At 41.3% G+C, this 21,988-nt stretch overlaps 1 protein-coding gene across 3 annotated transcripts in view; it reads left to right on the forward strand.

The window, feature by feature from the left end:
- The first annotated feature begins 827 nt into the window (after positions 1-827).
- cracr2b (calcium release activated channel regulator 2B) overlaps positions 828-21,988 on the forward strand; it is a 62,739-nt gene continuing 41,578 nt past the window's right edge. For all 3 annotated transcript variants that reach the window (XM_060914408.1, XM_060914410.1, XM_060914411.1), the window contains exon 1: positions 828-937. The gene's annotated coding sequence lies outside the window, so the exon portion shown is untranslated. The remainder of the gene's footprint in view (positions 938-21,988) is intronic.

Genomic DNA, 21,988 nt, shown 5'->3' on the forward strand with positions numbered 1-21,988 from the left:
GACCGGACAATGAGAGAGAAATGGGAGCGCTTGGTCTACACAGGCTGTGTATTGAAACTGCGCAAGCTTGTGCAGCCTGCTGGCGCTTCCGCAGGTGATGTCACGAATCTGGCTCCAGACTGCCTTGGGATTTTTCCAGACGCTTTTTGTTATTTTATTTTTTTTCTGCCGTAGACAGATGGCCTTGTGCAAAATTACCCTTCTGGATGAGTGTGTAAAGGGGCATACTTTCATATTAAAAAAACTGAAATTGGTCCAGGATATGCACTTTAAGATGAAGAGTCCTGGGCTGAGGAACTGGCTCTCCTGTGCTGAGCCATGCACCTGTGAAGCGGTTGTTTTGTTTCCCCAATATGATCCTCTATTTGGGGCGGCACAGTGGTGTAGTGGTTAGCGCTGTCGCCTCACAGCAAGAAGGTCCGGGTTCGAGCCCCGTGGCCGGCGAGGGCTTTTCTGTGTGGAGTTTGCATGTTGTCCGCGTGGGTTTCCTCCGGGTGCTCCGGTTTCCCCCACAGTCCAAAGACATGCAGGTTAGGTTAACTGGTGACTCTAAATTGAGCGTAGGTGTGAATGTGAGTGTGAATGGTTGTCTGTGTCTATGTGTCAGCCCTGTGATGACCTGGCGACTTGTCCAGGGTGTACCCCGCCTTTCACCCGTAGTCAGCTGGGATAGGCTCCAGCTCGCCTGCGACCCTGTAGAAGGATAAAGCGGCTAGAGATAATGAGATGAGATGAGATGAGCTACAGATAATGGGTGGATGGATCCTCTATTTGACAGATTACGGTAATGGGAGTGTCCTGCCCTCTGGCGGCGGAAGAGCGGAAGTGACCGGAGCTCCACTGTGTGCAGTGAGTGGGGTTGAGAGCGCAGTGCCGGGCGGCATGTGAGCGGGTTATGAGTCGGGGGCGGCTGGAGAACACCACAACTCCAATAAAGGTGAGTTAGAACTCTGGTTCATACCGGAAATACATCCGAAACAGGTACTTTATTAAGTATCGTCATTTTGGACGCTCCTTTTGTTCATGAGGTGTGTTGGCGGTAAACACACCGGCTGGGTGAAGTGTCGAGTCCCTCTAACAGGTGTGCGATCTAAACTCATATAGAGGGTCAGTGTTCGGGTATCAGCTCTCCTTCAACTTCTTTGTGTTTAAGTGAAGGTGAGCAGTTCGGGGCTGTACAGGTCGAGTCCCCTGCGTTTACTGGAAATAAACAGGACAGGTTTAGTTTATTTCCCAGCAGCAGCAGGGCTGGTGTTTGTTTCTGTATAGATTCATGCAGTGTATAGGTTCTCTGTCCTGATTAAACATTCGGGATCATCTGAGTTCTTTAACTTCTTTTACTTTCTAGAACAGATCTAGACTCATTTGGTATCAGTTCAGCTTTCCTGTGTTCACTCTGCTGTGGACTCGAGTGTTGATTTAACCTTGAGTGCAGCACAAAGAAATACACTGGACATTACTACAGCAACAGCAACTTCTCCTCTTCCTCTTCTCCTCCTTTTCGTCTTCCTCTTCTCCTCCTCTTCTTCCTCCTTTCCTTCTTCCTCTTCTTCCTCCTCTTCTTCTTCCTCTTCTCCTCCTCTTCTTCCTCTTATCCTCCTCTTCTTCCTCCTTTCCTTCTTCCTCTTCTTCCTCCTTTCCTTCCTCCTCTTCTTCCTCCTCTTCTTCTTCCTCTTCTCCTCCTCTTCTTCCTCTTATCCTCCTCTTCTTCCTCCTTTCCTTCTTCCTCTTCTTCCTTCTTCCTCTTCTTCCTCCTTTCCTTCCTCCTTTCCTTCCTCCTCTTCTTCCTCCTCTTCTTCCTCTTATCCTCCTCTTCTTCCTCCTCTTCTTCCTCTTATCCTCCTCTTCTTCCTCCTCTTCTTCCTCTTATCCTCCTCTTCTTCTTCCTCTTCTCCTTCTCTTCTTCCTCTTCTCCTCTTCTTCTTCCTCTTCTCCTCCTCCTCTTCCTCCTCCTTTTCTCCTCCTCTTCTCCTTCTCCTTCTCCTCTTCCTCTTCTCTTCTTCTTCTCCTCTGCTTCTTCTTCTCTTCCTTCTCCTCTTCTTCTTCTCCTCCTCTTCTTCTCCTCCTCCTCCTCCTTCTCTTCTTCTCTTCTTCTTCTTCTCCTCCTCCTCTTCTCTTCCTCTTTTCTCCTCTTCTCCTCCTCTCCTCCTCTTTTCTTCTCTCCTCCTCTTCTTCTTCTTCTCCTCCTCCTTCTCCTCCTCTTCCTCTTCTCCTCTTTTCTTCTTCTTCTCCTCCTCTTCTCCTTCTCCTCTTCTTCTTTTTCTTCTTCTCCTTCTTCTTCTCCTTCTCTTCTTCTCCTCCTCCTCTTCTTCTTCTCCTCCTCTCTTCCTCTTCTCCTCTTCCTCTTCTCCTCTTTTCTCCTCCTCCTCCTCTTCTTCTTCTCCTCCTCTTCTTCTTTTTCTTCTTCTTCTCTTCCTCTTCTTTTTCTTCTTCTTCTCTTCCTCTTCTTCTTCTCCTCTTCTTCTTCTCTTTTCTTCTCCTCCTCCTCTTCTTTTTCTTCTTCTTCTTCTTCTCTTCCTCTTCTTCTTCTCCTCTTCTCCTCTTTTCTTCTTCTCCTCTTTTCTTCTTCTCCTCTTTTCTTCTTCTCCTCTTCCTCTTCTCCTCTTTTCTTCTCCTCCTCTTCCTCTTCTCCTCTTTTCTTCTCCTCTTCTTCCTTTTCTTCTTCTCTTTTCTTCTTCTTCTTCTTCTTCTTCTCCTCCTCCTCTTCTTCTCCTTCTCTTCTTCTTATTATTATAATAACAATTAAATGTAATAATTTTACAGTACCAGTCAAAAGTTTGGACACACCTGGGGTCAACTGTGCAGGAAAATGGGGGCTGTGATAGTGAGGTGAGAGAGAGTGCGCAGGCAGGGTGGAGCAGTTGGAGAAGGATTTCGGGAGTCATTTGTGATAGGAAAGTCCCAGCAAAAGTGAAATGTAAGATGTATAAGACAGTAGTGAGACCAGCTGTGATGGATTGGAGACCATACCCTTAACGAAGAGACAGGAGGCAAAGTTGGAGGTGGCGGAGTTGAGGATGTTAAGGTTTGCGATGGGAGTGACGAAGTTGGACAGGATAAGGAACGAGCACATCAGAGGGACAGCACATGTGGAGAGCTTGGGAATTAAGCTGAGAGAGATGAGGCTGAGATGGTACGGGCACATCCTGAGAAGAGATTTAGAGCATGTGGGAAGGAGAATGTTGAGGATGGAGCTGCCAGGCACACGAAAACGAGGAAGGCCAAGGAGGAGATACATGGATGTGGTGAGAGAGGACATGAAAGTGGCAGGTGTGGTAGAGAAGGATGCGGAAGACAGGGAGCAATGGAGACGAAAGATCCGCTGTGGCGACCCCTAATCGGGAGCAGCCAGAAGAAGAAGAAGTCGAAATTTTGGACACACCAACTAATTCAATATTTTTTCTTTATTTATAATAATAATAATAATAATTTCAATTTATATAGCGCCTTTCATGAAACCCAAGGACGCTTTACCAGAGGTGGACAGTAACAAAGTACATTTACTTGAGTACACTTTTTGAGTATCTGTACTTTACTTCAGTATTATTATTATTTTTTTTTTGGAAACTTCTGACTTCACTACATTTTGCCTGCGACCCTGTAGATCAGGATAAGCGGCTACAGGTAATGGATGGATGTTTCTCTTTACTTACTTGAGCGGTTCTTGACATAATATGGATTACTACAGTTGTGGTATAATAAGTCTATTTACTGTATTTTTATTATTTACTAGTTACTGTTGCGCCAGGGGCGGCACGGTGGTGTAGTGGTTCGCACTGTCGCCTCGCAGCAAGAAGGTTTTGGGTTCAAACTCAGTAGCCAACAGGGGGCCTTTCTGTGTGGAGTTTGCATGTTCTCCCTGTCTTTGCGTGGGTTTCCTCCAGTTGCTCCAGTTTCCGCTGCAGTCCAAAGACATGCGGTTAGGTTAACATGGGGCGGCCTTGGGCTGAAGTGCCCTTGAGCAGGGTACCGAACCCCTAACTGCTCCCTGGGTGCTGTAGTATGGCTGCCCACTGCTTTGGGTGTGTGTGTTCGTTCACTGCTTCAGATGGGTTAAATGCAGAGGATGAATTTCATTGTGCTTGAGTGTGCATGTGACAAAGTCTTCTTCTTCTTCTGTTGCATCTCAAGCGCATTAAGAAGGCAAGAAATTGCACTAATTAACTTCTGATGAGGTACACTTGGTAATTGAAAAGCATTCCAGGTGACTCCCTCATGAAGCTGGTTAAGATAACGCCAATAGTGTGTAAAGCGTCATCAAGGTAAACGCTGGCTACTTTGAAGAATCTAAAATATGAAAAACATTGTGTTTTTAACACTTTTTTTTGTTTACTACATAATTCCATATATGTTCCATACGTTATTTCATAGTTTTGATGTTTCAGTATTGTTCTACAATGTAGAAAACAGTCAAAATACAGAAGAACCTATGAACGAGTCCGTACTGTATATTGTTCTTCCATTTATCATATATTGGCTGGTCCTGTTTTACAGTCACTTCCTGTTTTTTACATTATTATTATTATTATTAATAATAATAACGCAGTTCCAGTTTTGCTGATGCGTTTCCCTCAGTGTCTCTATGCTAATGAATGGGCGAGTCTTAAACACATGGAGGGCTCGTCACTGTAATGGCTTAATATAGTGTCCTAGTGTATTCAGCCATGTATTTTGGAAGGAAGGTTACTTACAGATCTGTTATAGACGTGTGTGTGTTAGCAGGTAGGAAATCGAGATGCACTCATTATCATACGATGCGCTTGTAACAGTTCTGTGATTGGGATACAGGGGAACGGGGAGCAGGCTTCAGAACAGGTGTGTTTATTTTATTTTTCAGTGCACTACCACATGCAAACACACACCACACACGTCAGGGAACACAGCTCTCTCTCTCTCGCTCTCTCTCTCGCTCTGAAACACACATTAGCAGACAGCCAGTCATTAGACACAGGTGTAACTCATCACATGTTACCTGCTGGTTCAACCTGACTCCTAGCCATCCACAGCCGACGCTAGACCACACCCTCGCCGCCGCAAAACTTTATAGCCAAAAGTATGTGGACACCTGTCCTTCACAGTTATATACGCTTGCTGAACATCCTGTTCCAAAACCTTAGAGTTGGTCTCCTTTGCTCTTCCGGGAAGGCTTTAAACTAGATTTTGGAGCGTGACTGTGGGGATTTGTGTTCATTAATCCACAATAGCATGAGTGAGGTCAGGCATTGAATGAAGCTGGATGAAGAGGCCTGGGCTACAGTCGGTGTTCCAGTTCATCCCGAAGGATCAAGTTGAGGTCGGGGGTTCGAAAGCTCCAGACTTGGCAAACTATTTCTTCATCAAATTTTATTAATGAAGAAGTAATGTGATCTCTGTAACTTTAGCCATGACTTTAACTGTGACTTTAACTGTGGCATGGTTGTTAGTACCAGATTAGAAGAAAAACACACAGACTCACTGATTATTACACACAGTTTATTAGAAACACCTATTCAGGTGCACCTTCATGCAATTTACCCAGTCATGTGACAGCAGCACAATGAAGATTGGGTGGGGTGGGGGGAACCATTACCTAATTTTCACCTGTCCAGTTTCGGTGCCGCTGTAGCCTCAGATTCCATTTCTTGGCTGACAGATGTGGAACCTGATGTGGCTTTCTGCCTATCTGCCCCAAGGTTTGATGTGCTGTGCTTTCTGAGATGCTTTTCTGTTCACCATGGTTGTAAAGAGTGGTTAGTTGAGTTACCGTAGCCTTCTTAACAGCTCAGAAGAGTCCTACTATTCTCCTCTGACCTCTCTCATCGACACATGAGAGTATTAAGTGATGGATGGATGGATGGATGGATGGATGGATGGATGGATGTGAAATATGAGTTGTGAAATCCCCAAAAAATGGAATTCTACTAAACACATAGTATCCATTGCATACCTCTTCACCTTTGTGTAATATGATGCCTGGATTTTTTTTTTTTGTACTTTCCATAACAGCATCTTGTGACTGTAAGCCAAAACTTCACTACCACAGAAAATAGCATTGTAGTACAAATTCTTTCGAACCTTGACTGAAAGAAAGTAGTAAATAATCCTGTATAATAATATCATATGACACTATTATGGCCAGTACATCCTCTGTGTGAATATTTTAGGTGGTATTTATCATATATAGCCTAATCCAGATCACAGAGTCCATCAGAATGCTTGCTGATATAGAGATTGGTTGTTGCACAGAGCACATACTTCATCAATAAAGCCAGCGTGATAGCTCATGAAATCATACATGTCAACCTTTGGTCAATCAAACCTGTATAACCAACCTCCAAAATCCGTATTTCCCTTATAAAATCCTTATAAGATGCAAATTAAAATAATTTACCTAAAATTTGAATGATAATTAACAGTGATATATCCCAGTTACTTTTTATTCAATATTAATAACAATAAACCTTCAGAATGAATACAAAGCTCCAATGTTTGACAAAAACACAAAGTGTCACTCTAATGTTCTGAATTGTACTCCATGACAGCTTTTTTAGCACTCTGCAAAAAAACAAACCTGCAAACTTACCGCTGTATTGTGTTTTGAATTTCTTTGCCGGAGTGCCCATTCAGAATCTTTTCAGTCGCTATTGAAAATCGCTCAGGTGGAAATACGCGTTTCAAACAAAATGTTACTTCCCGGTTGGCGGGATTCTCGCAATGTGGTGTGCGCATGATCAAAAGTGGAACGAAGTCTCGCTACCACAAGATAACGCGTGATTTCATAAGACTCTTTACTGGCTGTCTGTAGTGTACAGTACATTTATAAATGTTATGCGCTCTTTTATCATCATGGGAATTGATTATAGCTCTAAATAAATATTGAAGTTTTTTTAAAGAATCCATATGACTTTATTTGTACGCCCGTATACTACGTTTATTGAATCAAATCGGTATAAAATACGGACATTCCGTATAGGTTGACATGTATGTGAAATGTTTCGTTATCCTGTCTCCTTGTTGGTGCATTAACCAGAGTTAAGCATAAAAACTGTGCAAATGTAAGATTTGTGTTTTAAATCATTCAAGTACTTTCCCCCTGTCATATTTGTGAACTGCGTAAACTTGTCCCATTTTCCTTTCCAAGGATTCTAATTGGCATTATAGATACACTCACTCACTTTCAGTAGCACTTTATTGTAGTCAGGGCCATGCTGGATACTGAGACAATCCCAAGCACGCCGGGCATGAGGTTGGAATACACCCTGGAAGGGATGTCGGTCCATTGCAGGGCACAGAGCATACAGATATATTCACACACTTAGGCTACGTTCACACTGCAGGCTGAAGTGACTCAAATCCGATCTTTTCGCCCATATGTGACCTGTATCCGATCTTTTATTGACAATATGAATGACACAGATCTGATTTTTTTCAAATCCGACCCAGGCCGTTTGGATATGTGGTCCTAATTCCGATTCCTATCCGCTCTTTTCATATGCGACTTCAGTCTGAACCGCCAGGTCGCATTCATCCGACTTACACGTCATCAACAAGCCACAAACGTCACTATTCTGCGCTGAAGTAGGCGGCGGGTCTCTCAAAAAAAGTTACAACAACATGGCGCATAATCACGGGCGCAGATAGAGGGTGGGACTCGTCCCACCCAGATTTAAATTCACCTCGTTCGGTCCCCCCCACTTATAGGGAGGAAAAAACGTCTATGCTGTCTTTCTTTGCATAAGGCAAACCTCACGGAAAAATCAAAAGACTAATTACCATTCGGTTTATTGAGGTGCACAGCAGTGTATACATAGTTGCAACAACTCACATAAAACAAAGACTGATATTCGGTTGGTTGAGCTGCGCAGACTGCACAGGTTGCGAGCTCGAGCTTGGTTGCTATGGTAACCCACAACAAGTTTGACAGGCATATCGGGGTTGGGGTTGGTTTGCTGGCAGCTTTGTCTTCCCCAGTTTTTTGTCCCCCCCAGTTCAAAAAACGTATCTGCGCCCCTGCGCATGACATCAATGTGAGGGATGCTTCGGGCTGTGAAGGTTCTGAATCTTCTCAATGGAAGGACGCAGAGGTTAGGGAGCTGATTTCCATTTGGGGGGATGCAGCTATTCAAGCTAGATTGGATGGGTCATACCGCAACCAGGCGGTTTTACTTCCGTAAACACTGGCCATGCTCACTGCGTGTGACGTCGTCGTATCCTGCAATGCGCATGCGGAACACTTTTAGGTCGCTTTTCGTTCATACTGAGGATCACATACAAGTTGCATATATTTGTTAATGTGAACGACCTCACAAAAAAATCGGATTTCACAAAAAAATCGGAATTGAGCATTAAGCCTTGCAGTGTGAACGTAGCGTTATTCTTAGGGTGTTTTCACACTTGGTCCCTTTCAGCCATCTAACCGAACTCAGATCGATGACTCAGCATTTTTTGCGCATAATGTGAACACTCCAACCGTACCCAGACCCCTTTAAAGCGAACCGAACTGAGACCACCTCAGGAGGTGGTCTCAGTGCGGTTCGCTAAAAATCAACGATACGATTTGCCTAATCTGTGCATTGTGAACAAAAAGCGCACCGGGTTCACTTCGCCTTTTTCACTGTAGTTTAACCTTCTTCTTTTGCCATAGTTGGTCACGTGACTGTAGCAGGGAAACTCAACTTTCTTTTGGAACTTACCACAGCCGCTGGAATAAATTTATTTTCCTTAATCCGCACTATTTTGATCAAAGAATACAGCAGGGCAAGCATGGCAGCAGACATTTTGATTCAAGAGAACATTACCCAGAATTCCGTGCACTGGGGGTCTGAGGGCTCTAGAGGACCTGGTGTGAACAGAAAGAGGACTGAGGCCCCATCAAAGCTTAACTGGACCAGAAAGAGAACCCAGTCCTCTTTGTAATAAATTCACAGTGTGAACACAAAAAGAACTGAGTTCTTTTTCTGTTGGTCCACTTTTTGGTCCACTTAAAGAGGACTGAGTCTGGTTCCTTTAAAGGGGACCAGGTGTGAAAACACCCATAGGAGCAATTTAGTGTAACCAATCTACCTCCTGGCATGTTTTTTGGAATTGGGAGGAACCCGGAGAACCCCCAGGAACCCATGCAGACATACTTAGAAAGTCTGCACAGACAGTAAACTGAGCTCAAGATTGAACCATGGACGCTGAAGCTGTGAGGCAGCGCCGCCCAGTTATAAATACAGCAGTGTTCTCGTTTATTGCTCCTGGAGCACTATGGCTGATAATTCCTGAGTAGGAATTCTGAATTGAGAGACTGTTTCCTTAGTTTTTCCTAATCTGAGGTTGGAAATTATGACCTTTTAGTTGGATGCAGCATTACACTTTCCACATCATTCAGGCTTCTAGCTTTAATGCCCAGTGCACACTTGGGTAAATGCTTTTATTTGCATCTTGCTTTGTTTCTGTGTTCACGCCCTGTCAACACACACACAGTACCATCATGTGACCATTTCGTTCTGCTATTGCATATCCTGGAGCTTTGAAAGAGGCAGTGAGTAACCAAAAGAAAGGAAAGCCAAAGGGAACGTGCGCTCATAGACGGCGTTATGTGCTTTATTTGATTTGTGCTCGGAGTGTTGCTGTGTGTCACATTGGGAAATTCCCAGCTGTTTTGCCCGATGCAGGACTCTTACCCCTGTTGCGAAACACTGTGCTCCAAATTCCTCATCTGGCATCCCAGTTTGATTCAGACCTAATAACGATAGTGTTTGTTTAATAACCAGTGCTACAGAGCTTCAAATTATTCCGAAATGCATTCAGACAAAGTGGTAATAGACTCTACAGTATTTGGACTTTGATATTTGCTATAGCCAGAGCTGCATATCTTATTAGTTCAAACAGCAGAGGATTTTGGCACTTTAGCATGCCGATGGATCATAACAGAGAATACGCACGGTTATTTGAAAAGGGCTATGTCTGTTTGCCATGTCATTGTTCCTTTACTGCTGATAAGGGAAGGATCAGGTGCCTGTTTACTTAAGGTTTTAGACGGTAGGACCTCTGTGCAATCACGTGGTGAAGTGTTTTATAATAATAAAATACGCTCCTTGGTATAGCCCTTAATAAGCACGTTAAGAGAAAGCAGAAACAGTACACGGGGACATTGTTAGATTTATTAGTAGGTATCAATTATCAGTAGTACACCAGTGGGAGTTTTTATGGTCCATAAGCTTTAGCACAGTTAAGTGCAGATGATAAAGGGAAAATCCACCCTGTGAATGAATCGCATATTAATCTTTTATATTTCACATCTAATCTTCACTGGTGTCCAAGATTTATTTTGGAGTGAAATAAATAGTGAAGTTGACTTTTTTTAAATTTAAACTTCTTTCATGGACATGTTGGTCGATTTTTACTTTGCTGGATGGTTTGGATCACATTTATCAGTCTTTTACTAAATATTGTCGTAAGTCAAACCGAATAAAAATTTGCCATCAGGTTTACAGAAGTTCCAGAAACACTGATTTTCTTCACACTCCCATGTGTATGTTGATCACCTGCAAAATGCAAAGCCCAATGCAGCTCATTTGGATTTAGTGACGTCCACAAAACTCCATAAATGGCAGAGGTGGACAAAGTACCCAACTTCATTACTTAAGTCAAAGTACAGATCCCGCTGGTCAAATGTTACTCCGATACAAGTGAAAGTTGTCCAGTCAAATTTTTACTTAAGTTAAAGTACTGAAGTACTTGCTTTTAAAAATACTTAAGTATTAAAAGTACTTTTTCTGTCAACGCATTGTTGTATTATTGCCACAACGCTTACAAAACCTAATGGCTCTGAAGCAACCGACTGGATTTACTGACTCGCTTATAGAATAAACACCTGGTAGAATGATACAAAATGAAACACAACTGAACTGAAAAACAGCCATTGTCATTTTCTTTTTTTTTTTTTTTAATTTGTAATACTCCTCTGCACCCCCACAAAGCAGCATGGTCGTGTTCTGACCCAGCTCTGGCAGTCTGTGCACACATGTATGTGGATGTTAATCAGGAAGACAGTGGAATAGCTGTAAATGCAGCTTGCTCAGAAAATAAAAAGGACAATCCAACCTGATTAAAACCCAGGTCCACACCTCGAGCTTAATAACTGCCCAACAGCAACACTGCTTTAAGCAAGACCAAAAAAAAAAAGCAAGACCATCATCTGACATCAAAATAAAAAATTATACTTAAGTTAATTTAACAATTAAGTTAACAATTTGTTGTGACTAACTAGTACAATACTGTCCATCTCACAGGTCTTGTGTGCATGTATTCATGCACATATGAATCTGCCTGTGGAATCATGGTAGTTTAACGGTAAGCTAGCTAGTCAGTGATGCTCCACCTGACACGCTAGCGAAATCTTTTCAAACTCAAAATCATATTGGGTAGCTAACGTTACTAGAAAAGAAAGATTTCTACATTCTGTTTATTTGGCAGGATTATGCTAAAACATATTTCTGAAAGCACTTCAGATAAGCTAATGTTATTCATGTTAGCGTAACTCGGCGGCACGGTGGTGTAGTGGTTAGCGCTGTCGCGTCACAGCAAGAAGGTCCGGGTTTGAGCCCCGTGGCCGGCAAGGGCCTTTCTGTGTGGAGTTTGCATGTTCTCCCCGTGTCCGCGTGGGTTTCCTCCGGGTGCTCCGGTTTCCCCCACAGTCCAAAGACATGCAGGTTAGGTTAACTGGTGACTCTAAATTGAGCGTAGGTGTGAATGTGAGTGTGAATGGTTGTCTGTGTCTATGTGTCGGCCCTGTGATGACCTGGCGACTTGTCCAGGGTGTACCTCGCCTTTCGCCCGTAGTCAGCTGGGATAGGCTCCAGCTTGCCTGCGACCCTGTAGAAGGATAAAGTGGCTAGAGATAATGAGATGAGATGTTAGCGTAACTCTGTTTTTACATGCTAACTAACAGTGTCCAAGTTAACTAGCTATGTGTTAACGCTAGCCGTGGACAAGGCGATGGAAACTTGGCAGGCAAATCCATAGAAAGTCATTTGACTCACCAGACTGCATAGCTATTGTAACATTACCTATCGTTAGCTCTGAAAGCACAGACAACTTCGTTGCAAGCTTTCTCTTGGAATAAAATGTTGACAGACCTCAATACGCTTCCGCAGGTCAGACGGCGAGTTTTTGTAGGCTGTAATGTGCTCCGTTTTAGGCAAGCAAAGCAAGCATTTAAAATGAAACAACTCTTTATTCCTTTCAGAAAACTGAAACATGGGTTCTTGCTATAGCCATGAGTGCGTTCATTCCCCAGAAGAACCGCCTCCTTCCATTCTGCCATCAACTGCGGAGAAATCATTGAACTTGATTTTATACAGTCTATGGACGTGACGTGATGTGACGTGACCCTAGTGATTACTGATCGTCTGTCAGTGTCACCTGGGGAAAAACCAATCACGTTTTAGAAAAGAAAAAACATCCACTTTCAAAGCCGCTTCATAGTAATGAGTAACGAGGACCTTGATAGAAACATAGTGGAGTAAAAAGTACGATATTTGTCTTTCAGATGTAGTGAAGTTAAACTCATAAGTTGTGGAAAAAAATTAATACTCAAGTAAAGTACTCAAAGTGTACTTAAGTACAGTACTCAAGTAAACGTACTTTGTTACTGTCCACCTCTGATAAATGGTCATGCGCACAGACAGCTGGAAGAATGGGGTGAACTCTGAGAGGAAAGGCAGTCAAAAGTTATTTGAACTCAAATTGGTATTTTTAAAGTGTTTTAAGTGTTGTCTGACACGCAGTGTTAAAAAGACACAACTCTGGTAAATTATTGATAAATGAGGCCCATTGAGGTTAACGTAGGAAACCATTCACCAAAATGAAAATGGACAAAAAGGTCCATGAAAGAAGTTTAAACTACAAAAGTCCTCTCAGAATTTCACAACAAAATAAATCTTGGACACCAGTGAAAAGCTCATGTTAATTTAACGGAACTGATTTATAACCCAGCTTTCATCCTCCCAAGAAAATAATACCAGGCTTATAAACATGTAATAAACATCCTTTCACTCATAAGCGAGTGCTAAATATTCTGCAGCTGAGGCATTTGTTTACGGCTTCTGACTATGCGCAGACAGACAGGCCAGTTCTCTGTTTATGTGGTGCCATTTCTTTTGTCATATTTGAATGATTAGTTTTATTAGTCTTAATTAATGAGGGTTTGTTGGCTTGCTTTCTTGAGGTTTTATAATCTTTTAATTAATCCCAATAAGATAAATTGATAGGCTTTCACAAAATATTCTCGGCGGTTTTTAGTCCCTGACCTTGTGAATTACCATGAGGAGGTGGGTGTTTTTTTTTTTTTTTTTAATATATAGATAGGGCGGCACGGTGGTGTAGTGGTTAGCGCTGTCGCCTCACAGCAAGAAGGTCCTGGGTTCGAGCCCCGGGGCCGGCGAGGGCCTTTCTGTGTGGAGTTTGCATGTTCTCCCCGTGTCCGCGTGGGTTTCCTCCGGGTGCTCCGGTTTCCCCCACAGTCCAAAGACATGCAGGTTAGGTTAACTGGTGACTCTAAATTGACCGTAGGTGTGAATGTGAGTGTGAATGGTTGTCTGTGTCTATGTGTCAGCCCTGTGATGACCTGGCGACTTGTCCAGGGTGTACCCCGCCTTTCGCCCGTAGTCAGCTGGGATAGGCTCCAGCTTGCCTGCGACCCTGTAGAAGGATAAAGCGGCTAGAGATGATGAGATGAGATATATAGATACTTAAAACCTATTCTATAAGTCGCTCTGGATAAAGGCGTCTGCTAAATGCTGCAAATGTAATAAAAATAAGCAATTTAAACTCGACAGCAAAGTGCAGTAGTCAGTACAGATTATATGAATTGAAGTTGATCAAGTTGAGGTTTACGTTACATTAGTTAGTCTTCTTATGTGTAAATTTCCACAGACTCAGGAGTACGAGTAGGTTACGAATGCGTTTTCGAATTTACAGGATTTTCATGATTACCAAGTTTCTTGTGTAAATTATTTATTTGTAAATCAATTCATATCCAGCTTGATAAATGAGGCTCAGTGTTGTAAGATTGCCTGCTGATAGGGATGCTAGTAGGATTTTGCTGCATTTGACTTAACTCAGAAGTGGGAAGTCTGAACTCTGAATTACATAATTTTCGAGCGACGCATGTCTAACTTGCAAAGTGTGGAAAAAAAATGGACACCTTGATTTAAAGCATATACGCAGAGCCATGGCCTCACTTTTGTTTATAAACGCCTTGAGACCTCAAGAATGGCACAGGAATAGTTTTAAGTAAGCGTTAACAATAAATCTAATATAGTAATTTTTATGATTAAAGTGATTTATATAGGTAGCGGTCTGAGTGAATGACCTTGATGTCCGTAACGTCACAGCAGGAAGTCTGTCGGCCTCCTCGCCATTTCCGCTATACTAAAACACAGAGCTGACTGCAACTCCGATCCTCCATTTTGAGCTAATTTATCGCCGTGTCACGTAGATGTGTTGCTGGTCGGTGCAGCAACATGACAGAAGGTGGATTTACGTTGCATTCATATTCCAAGAATGTTCAAACTGCGAAGATTTGGACGCGTTTTGTGAGAAGTTCACGGACACATTGGGCGGCTATGAAGTGGTCTCTCCTCTGCTCTGCACATTAGGTTTATTAGGTTATTAGGACCTCTGATCTGTTGAGGAGCGTTGGCTATAAGCCCGTATTGAAAGAAGGTGCAGTATCAACAATTAACGGAAAAGAAAACTACAGAAAAGGAAAGTATTTATTTTATTTATTCATTTTTTAAAAAAGCAAAGTTCAGTTGCACCAGTCCTCCCAGAGTGAGCCGAGGGTTGTTGCTAAAACCCGGGATGGAACTGGACGTGACATATCGCTCGAGCAGTGACCTCCCCGCAGTTGTTGCTAAAACTGGTGACATCCCGTCCCATCCCGGGATTTAGTAATTGCCTTAGCTGAGTAGTAATGGCGGAGTACTCTGTATGGAGAAAACCGAGAATGAGTGTCGCAGCCGTCTGATTTCTAAACTGGATATTGCTGCCATCTCACCCTTACCTGGAAGAAGCGAATGAACGGAGAACTGAACGAACAACTAAAAGTCAGATTGTTTCAAAACGATCAGCCTTCAAAAAGCGAGAACACAGACGGGTAAGCTCTGACTCTCATTTGGATATAAAACAACATGTTTACCTGCATTTAGATTAATACATGTAACTTGTATTGTGTGTTTAAGTTACCGGTATAAGATTATTTAATTTGTTTCAGAATGTGATTGTCTCAGTTCATCTGATTATTTAATTAGCCTTTTACATTTTATCAGTGAAAATGCATGCATGTACTGTACATGTATGCTGCACCTGTTTTAATGAGAGTCAACCCACAATCAATGAAGTCAAATCAGTCGTAGTTGAGCAAGTCGATAACGGTATTTCTTACTTTCACGATAAATTTTTATTTATATGACTTTGGTCTACAGCTGTCAAAGGCCTCGGCCTTAAAACTGGTTCCCGCCGTGACGTCATGCACTTGGGGCTGGCTGGCTCAGCGGGGCAGCTCCAATGCCAACTTTGTGGTCGATTTTAACTCTCAGAAATATAAATTCCCATTTATGCAGCATACAAGAGTCAAGGATGGAGATACTATCCACTCAGAAATTTATTTAAAAATAAAGGTTCTGCGTATCTCCTTTAAAGTAGTGAAGTGATATTTATTATTGACTTGACATCATATGCATATGACCTTCTCAACTTTCTGAGTAGGAGTAGAGGCTTTGCCCCGTCACGTGACCCTCATAGCAACGGTAACTATGCCGCCATGACAGAGGGTATGCTTAAAGGCCAATTTATGCTGACAACCCAGTCCTCGCAGATGGTGTCGCAGACAGTGTCTGCGTAGCCCCCCCACCTTCGCAGACGCTCTGCGCGCACCTCCCAAAAATTGTGACCACTGCAGAAGCCTCGCAGACAAGAGGGCTCTGATTGGTCCACTCTACCCGCTGTACACGCACTTCCGCTTCCCTACTTTCCCGGTTTGGTTTGTTTTCACGACCGGCATTTTTAAAAACACGAGCGAAGATGGAGCAGCATGAAGAGCGGTTGATTGAGGAAGTGAGGAAGTACGGACATCTATACGACTCCAGTTCTAGTCATTATAAAAAAAAAAAGTTCTAGTCATTATAAGTACCCGGAGGATAAACACTCCACTAACCACACCCACCAACTACTCCTAGCGACTTCGCGCCCCCTTGCGTTGTGCTGGTGAATAACATCGCGCACGCCTATAACTCCCCGCTCAACAATAAATTACAACTGTCTGCGAAAAGCTATCTGCGAAAGCCTTGTCGCAAGAGCATGCAGAGGCCTTTATAGTGCTTCATTCAGACAAGTTAGTTGTTATTGATTGGTAAGGGAAGGTTTTGCTGCGTTTTTGGATGTGTAAATCTCTCTAGTTTAGAAATCTCTCTATGTTCTTCCCCTGATAATGAATTACTTTTGGTAAATTAAAAAAATCTGATGTCTTTGTTTCGTTCAGAACGATTTGCACATCCAAAAATGCAGCAACACCTTCCCATATCAATCAGTAAGAACTAACTCATCTGAATGAAGCACTACAAGCTGCCTCCTGTCATGGCGGCGTAGTTACCATTACTACAGGGGTCACAAGACCGAGCAAAGCCTCTATAATAAGTCTAGAAGGTGTTTTCTTTGGTTTTTCTTTGTTGGATATTGGAAATTCACATTACGTCTAAACCTAAAGAATGCAACGCAGTCCTCTAGTCTGTCCAGTTCTCTCACCTCCTGCTTTGTTTGGTTTGCTCAAACAGATCAGCCTCCAAAGCTTCAAATTTCATGCTCAATGTCACCACGCTTGCCACCTTGTAGATCACCAAGTAGCCGATCTGAGTCTCCACCATTGCTCAGTGCAGCTGTATCATATCTCTGCATTCTGGATATCTACATCAATTTGATTTCTCATTAATATGACATTGAACATCACTGATAAATGGTGAATGAGAAAATTAGTTCTGAGGGGCTAACAAAGAAATCTGACAGTTATTCTTTAGGATTGAGATTTATTTAAATTTGTCTCCTTTTCAAAGGTGGACAAAGTACCCAACTTCATTGCTTAAGTCAAAGTACAGATCCCACTGGTCAAATGTTACTCCGATACAAGTGAAAGTTGTCCAGTCAAATTTTTACTTAAGTTAAAGTACTGAAGTACTTGCTTTTAAAAATACTTAAGTATTAAAAGTACATTTTCTGTCAACGCATCGTTGTATTATTGCCACAACACTTACAAAACCTAATGCCGTGACCAAAGACAGAAATGTGAATTCACAAAATGAACGCATGCTGTGCCATCGTGGTGGTTTACCGTTAAGCTAGCTAGTCAGTGAAACTCCACCTGACATGCTAGCAAACGCTTTTCAAACTTGAAATCATATTGGGTCGCTAATGCTACTAGAAAAGAGAGATTTCTACATTCTGTTTATTTGGCAAGATTATGCTAAAACATATTTCTGAAAGCACTTCAGATAAGTTAATGTTATTCATGTTAGCGTAACTTCATTTTTACATGCTAACTAACAGTGTCCAAGTTAACTAGCTACCGGTATGTGTTAACGTGGACAAGGCGATGGCAACTTGGTGGGCAAATCCGTAGAAAGTCATTTGACTAACCAGACTGCAAAGCTATGTTTGCAACGTTATCGCTAGCTCAAAAAGCACAGACAACTTCGTTGCAAGCTTTCTCTTGGAATAAACATTCATATACCTCAATACGCTTCCGCAGGTTAGACGGCGAGTTTTTGTAGACCGTGATGTGATTTGTTTTCGGCAAACAAAGCAAACATTTAAAACGAAACAAATCTTTAATCCTTTCAGAAAACTGAAACATGGGTTCATGGGTCATGAGTGCGTGCATTCCCCATTAATGTCTCTACCAGTGTATCGATCAAATCAATAGCTGGATGTCACAAAATTTTCTTCAGCTGAACACAGATAAAACAGAAATAATTCTATTTGGAAAAAAAGATGAAAGACTCAGGATTACCACTATTCTTGACACAAAAGGGATTAAAACTAAAGAAATGGTTAAAAATCTTGGTGTTTTCATTGACAGCGAGCTAAACTTTGACAGTCACATGAAAGCAATCACTAAAACGGCATTTTATCACCTAAAAAACATTTCCAAACTAAGAGGACTTATGTCAAAACATGATCTGGAAAAACTAATACATGCCTTCATCTCTAGTAGGGTTGATTACTGCAATGGCCTTTTCACAGGCCTGCCAAAAAAGACCATCAAACGACTTCAGCTGGTTCAAAATGCAGCGGCGAGGGTTCTTACACGAACAAAAAGAACAGAGCACATTACTCCAATTCTAAGGTCCCTTCACTGGCTTCCAGTAAGCTACAGAATTGACTTTAAAGCATTGCTGCTGGTGTACAAATCTCTAAATGGTACAGGGCCCAATTACCTCTCTGATATGTTGCAGCGGCCTAACCCAATCAGATCTACCAGATCGCAACAGAAAAATTTACTATTAAAACCAGTTGTTAAAACAAAGTGTGGTGAAGCAGCTTTTAGCTACTATGCAGTCCAGCTATGGAACCAACTGCCAGAGGACATTAAAAATGCTCCTGCTGTTGGCAGCTTCAAATCTAGGTTAAAGACCAAGCTGTTTTCAGATGCTTTCTGTTAAATAATTAATATTTTACATTTTTTATAATCTTTTTCTCTGCATGTTTTAAATTTATTTTAACTTTATTCTATTTTATTCTGCTAGGTTTTTTTTTTCTCTTTCTCTTTCTCCTTTTTCTTTTTGGCATTTTAATATTTTATTTCTACTATTGTTTAATTCTTATTATTTTCTTTTAATTCTTTTAATTAATTATTTTAGAATAAAGATAAAATTATTTTATGTAATTTTATTTCTCTATTGTTTACTGTTTTTGTTTTTACTTCTGTAAAGCACATTGAACTGCCATTGTGTATGAAATGTGCTATATAAATAAACTTGCCTTGCCTTGCCTTGCCCAGAAGAACCGCCTCCTTCCATTCTGCCATCAACTGATCGCGTTCAAATAATGCTGCTGAGAAATCACTGAACTTGATTTTATACAGTCTATGGACGTGACGTGACCCTAGTGATTACTGATCGGCTCTCACACTGCAAAAAAATGCCCTCTAAAAAATAAGAAAAATATATAGTGTTTTAGGGGGGAAATCACTTATTTTAAGCAAAATAATCTGCCAGTGCAGCAAGATAATGGGACTTGGTAAGATTTCTTAAAACAAGAAAAAAATATGCAAGTAGTAAGCATACCAAAAATCTTAAGTATAAAAAGCTAGTTTTTAGTTTACTTGTTAAGATTTTTCTCTCTTATTCTAAGCCATTTCTTCTGATTTTCAGTAATTATTGCTTAGAAACCAATTTCATCTGAGCAAATATTGCTCAAAATAAGCATTTAATAGGCTTAAAAACAAGGCAAATGTGCTTGATTCCAACTTATTTAAAGGCTCAAAACAAGTTTGTTTTTCTTAGCTAGAATACTTATTTTCTTATCTACACTGCAAAAATCTGGCTTACAAAAACAAGAAAAAAAAGTAATAAAATTAGGAATATTTTACTTAAAATAAGCAAAATTATCTGCCAACAGAACAAGAAAATTTGACTTGGCAAGATTTTTAAAAACAAGTAAATATATCTAGCTTTAGAAACCCCACAGATGTCTTAAAACTAGTGTATTTATACTAAAAACAAGTAAAGTTGTACTACTCATTTTAACATGCTAGATACTTTGTCCCCCAACCAACAGTTTGACTATTTCATCTGGGCATATCGGTGTGCTCTGTTTAAGTAAGTGTTTATACCAACTGAGACCGCCAAATAAGTCAAAATCAAAACAACAAACCAATCCATTTTGTAGCCTATTTTTGTTGCCAGATTGACAATACAACAATTCATTTAATTTAGTGATCTGTTTTGTGTTAAGAGATTAAAAGAAAGGATAAGATGCTTGAAATAAGAAATTCTGACTTTGACAAACTTGTCATGGTTAATATAACACCGATGAAATTATGGTAATTCTCATTTTAAGACAGAACTTACTCATAACCAGTAATAAAATCTCAATAACAAGTTATAATACCTTATTAAGATAATTGAGGGGAAAAAATGCTTAAAGTGAAATACTCTTACACAAAACCTGCCTGGAAAGGAGAATTATCTTGGGAGACAAATAACAAGCATATTTTGTCTTGATTTAAGATATTTAATCTTGGTTAGATTTTACTTTTTGCAGTGTAGAATAAATTTCGGCGGCACGGTGGTGTAGTGGTTAGCACTGTCGCCTCACAGCAAGAAGGTCCGGGTTCGAGCCCCGTGGCCGGCGAGGGCCTTTCTGTGCGGAGTTTGCATGTTCTCCTCGTGTCTGCATGGGTTTCCTCTGGGTGCTCCGGTTTCCCCCACAGTCCAAAGACATGCAGGTTAGGTTAACTGGTGACTCTAAATTGACCGTAGGTGTGAATGTGAGTGTGAATGGTTGTCTGTGTCTATGTGTCAGCCCTGTGATGACCTGGCGACTTGTCCAGGGTGTACCCCGCCTTTCGCCCGTAGTCAGCTGGGATAGGCTCCAGCTTGCCTGCAACCCTGTAGAACAGGATAAAGCGGCTACAGATAATGAGATGAGAATGAGAATAAATTTCTTGTTTAGGTGTGATGAATGTAGGGGAAAAATAGACTTGACAAGAACTTCAGATCTGCATTTTTATTTTTATTATATCAACAAAATGCTGCAAAACACAAGTTAGCATGAGAGGCATAGCAGGCTACACTGTAAAAAAAAATAGTTGAGAATACTTGAAATTTCAAGGCAACCGTCTGCATTAAGAATTTTATGTTTTGCCAACGATGTGCCCATGATAATCCAAACTATGATAAAACTGTTATCTTTATTAAGAATTCTTAATTAAGTCAATTTTCAATTCCTCATTCTGCCAACATAGATTTCTCTTTTTGCTGAACAGTGGCATTCACAGTAGTGAAAAAAGGCAATTGAGGTTATCACAATTTTTTTTTTTTAGATTTTTTTGGGGCTTTTTTCACCTCTATTTGGATAGGACAGCGTAGAGACAGGAAATGAGCGGGAGAGAGAGAGAGACGGGGAGGGATCGGGAAATGACCTCGGGTCGGAACCGAACCTGGGTCCCCGGATTTATGGTATGGCGCCTTATCCACCTGAGCCACGACGCCCCCGAGGTTATCACAATTTATCATTAAACTATACATGCCTTTTTTCATTGTTCTACACAATTACAAAACTTCAATATTGAAATAAAGTTTTTAAAACCCACGTCGTGGGTGTGGCTCAGGTGGATAAGGCGCCATACCATAAATCCGGGGACCCGGGTTCGATTCTGACCCAAGGTCATTTCCCGATCCCTCCCCGTCCCTCTCTCCCGCTCATTTCCTGTCTCTACACTGTCCTATCCAAATGAAGGTGAAAAAAGCCCCCCAAAAAAGTCTGATAACCTCAATTGCCTTTTTGTACTACTGTGAATGCCACTGTTCAGCAAAAAGAGAAATCTATGTTGGCAGAATGAGGAATTGAAAATTGACTTAATTAAGAATTCTTAATAAAGATAACAGTTTTATCATAGTTTGGATTATCATGGGCACATCATTGGCAAAACATAAAATTCTTAATGCAGACTGTTGCCTTGAAATTTCAAGTATTCTCAACTATTCTTTTTTTACAGTGTATGGGGCAGCAAGGAATTAGAAGAGGGCCTTCAATGAACACAAAAATAAAACTTTGTTCTGTTTCACACAGTGAATATCTCAGGCACGCACACCACTCACATGCACTAGCTAAGAAAGGTCAGCTTTGGCACGTGTCACCTGGGAAAAAAATCACATTTTAGAAAAAAAAAAGAAAAAACATCCACTTTCAAAGCTGCTTCATAGTAACGAGTAACGAGGACCTTGATAGAAATGTAGTGGAG

This window comes from Neoarius graeffei, chromosome 2, assembly GCF_027579695.1.
Source record: "Neoarius graeffei isolate fNeoGra1 chromosome 2, fNeoGra1.pri, whole genome shotgun sequence".
NCBI classification, from domain to species: Eukaryota; Metazoa; Chordata; class Actinopteri; order Siluriformes; family Ariidae; genus Neoarius; species Neoarius graeffei.